Source organism: Echinops telfairi, unplaced genomic scaffold (assembly GCF_000313985.2).
Source record: "Echinops telfairi isolate 266 unplaced genomic scaffold, ASM31398v2 ScPeMD7_5592;HRSCAF=6446, whole genome shotgun sequence".
Taxonomy (NCBI): domain Eukaryota; kingdom Metazoa; phylum Chordata; class Mammalia; order Afrosoricida; family Tenrecidae; genus Echinops; species Echinops telfairi.
Window position 1 is genome coordinate 24,553,300 of NW_022109491.1, and position 2,656 is coordinate 24,555,955.

Sequence of the window (2,656 nt, forward strand, 5' to 3'; positions counted from 1 at the left end):
AGAGGTCCAGAGGCTGATATGAGGCCAATCCCCACCCACCTGTACCCCCTCAGGAAAAGGTATGCCCTCCTCGCACCTACAGCTGCCCTTAAGCAAAAGGCAGGTGATGAACTTTCTGGGAGAACTTGGGCTACAACTGGGGTGGGGAGGGCCCCCCCAGGGCACCCCCTCCCCCGCCTCACTTAGCCTCTGCAGCCCAGCACCTGAAGCCCAGAGCAGCCTGAGGCCTCTCCCCACATGGCAGGAATTTGAGAAGGTGGTTCTACAAAGTCCTCTGAGCTGACCTAGAGGACATGGCCCTCTTCTGAAGGGGTGTCCCTGCCCGGGGGGGCCCTCTTGCTTCCTTCCTCCCCATCAGGCTGGTGGCCGCTAGCTTGGGTCCCAGATCCTGTGTCTAACTGCCCGGGCCACTGTGGGGCTGGGGCCAGATGTGGGCAGCAGCTGCTCCCAGCCCACCACGTGCTAATCCACCCAGAGGGCAGAAGGAGGATCTTGTAAAGTGGTGCAAATCCCCCAAATTGGCCTCATATGTCTCTGTTGGGGCAGCTCGGCTTCGGGGCTGGGGAGGGAAGCAGAGCCTTGCAAGTTAGCGACTCTGCAAATAGCTCCTGGCTCCTGCCAGCGAGGTCTCTGTTGCTTTGTCAAAGCCGAGAGGGCAGACACACTCAGGTCCAGGTCTCCAGGTCCAGGTGTGAGACACTCCCGGCCAGCACCCCCACCCCATCCTCCCACGCCCCAGAGAGCAAGGCTGAGGGCAGCGGGCTGGGGTGGGGGCATCTAAGCTGCCCCTCCCTGCAAATGGTAGCTCCAGCCCCATCTCCACCTGTCTCGTGCTGGAAGCGACCCCACCAGAGTCTATTTCCAGCCCAGGGACCGTGGCTGCACGCTGTAAGAGCCACTGCTTCCGCTGGCTGGCCTGTCCCCTGGGGGGATCCTCTTGGTCCCAGCTCCACCCTCCGCCTCCAGGGGAAACGGCTCACGTCTCCGGTGGGCAAACCAGGAGGGTGGGCTCAGAGCGCCCCACCCCCCTCCACCGCTGACATCCCTGTCCTCCCCTGTCCAGGCTCTTGCACCCTCCTGACTCCCCTGGGAGCGTTCAGCCAGCCTGCAGGTGCTCGGAGGCACAGGGTGAGGGCTCTCCAGCCCCCAGGATGCTGGCCAACCTCCCCCCCTCAGCCTCCGAGCAGTGTCAGGAAGGAGGCTCCTTTCACGGTGAAGCAAACTGAGGCCCCGCTTGGGTGACAGTCAGGCCTCTTTCTCCCCCACCCCCACCCCCACCCTGCGTAACCAGGCAGGTGTGAAACCCCACCCCCCAAGTTCTCTGTATGCAGAATCACCTTGGATTCAGTGGGGGTGACTTGATTATTTGATTATTGTTTATCGTTAACGATGCCTTGAAAGTCCCCATAATGACCTGCCTTATTATTATTATTATTTTTAAATCTACCAGTCTGGCCTGTCCTTGTCTTCAGAGGATAATCTTTGCCCTACATGGATCTTAATGTGCCAAGAGTCTTAGGGAGGTGGAGAGTCAGGCCAGGGGTGGGGGTGGGGGGTGTCGGGGAGAGAATATGATCCCATCACATTCCCCCTGCTTCTCAGGGTGCGTGCCATGGGGTGGGGTCCTTCGGGTGTTTCCACCAAACGCCCAGACATAGCCAGCCCAAGGCCCTCGGGCCAGGCAAAGTCCAGCCCTTTGCTCAACCCCCTCACTGCATCTGTGTTGGCCCGGCCACCTGGACTACTCTGCGCTCCAGGTTCCCGCACATCCGGTCTCTGAGCCTCCTAAGGGCTGGCAGGTGTAGGTGTGAAGCAGGTGTGCCTGGTGCCCCTTTTACAGATGAGGAAGCTGAGACTCAAAAAGGCATGCAATCTCCCCCAATGGGAGTCACTTCCCCGACATTCACAGCCAGGCAGCTGGTCCCAGAGCCCCTGCTGCCTTACAAACATACATACATATCCTGCTGCCTTACAAACCGCCCACGGTGGTCTTCCGGGAGTAAACTCCGACCACCTGGGCCATGTGGTTTCCCTGGGCCCCTTGGTGCCTAGCACCAAGCCTCACCCGCAGGCACGCCCCTGGGCCTTTCAGAAGCCTAAGCTTGCAGCCGCCATGCGGTGGGGAGGTGGAGAGAGCAGTGCTGGGCCAGCCCTGCTGGTGCTTGTGTCCTGGGCCAAGCGGACACCTAGCCCTTTGCTCTGCACTTCCTGGCTCCTCGTCCATATGCCCGCCGCATGCCCCGCTTCCTGCTGCCCAGCCCGGAGCTGGCACATGACTGGCTGCCAGCCAGCTGGGCTGCACACAGAACTGGAATTTCAGCAGCAGGGCCAAGGCTGAGCCGATTGGGCCAGGCCCTCCCGCAGCCTGTGTGAGGCCGAGGGGGCCAGCACACCTCCCCGCCCCCACTCATCTTTCCCATCTGTCACCCTCCTCCTGCCACCCTATTCCTTTTTGGGGGACAGGGGGTGGTGCCTGAATGCTTTTGTTCCCCCTCTTTTCCTTGGCCCAGCCCTCTGCAGGCGCGGGAGCCCCCCCACCCACCTGGGCCTGTGGAGAGACAGACCCCATGCTGGGGAGTGCTTGGGCCTGCCCCTGGGTGGTGGGACCCCCTTGGGGGGGTGGTGTTAAAGCTACAAAAAGCCTGGGTGTTGTATT

At 61.4% G+C, this 2,656-nt stretch overlaps 1 protein-coding gene across 1 annotated transcript in view; it reads left to right on the forward strand.

Annotated features, from left to right (window-relative positions):
* NOL4L (nucleolar protein 4 like) overlaps window positions 1–2,656 on the forward strand; it is a 92,591-nt gene that overhangs the window by 16,682 nt on the left and 73,253 nt on the right. The gene's annotated exons all lie outside the window — the stretch shown is intronic.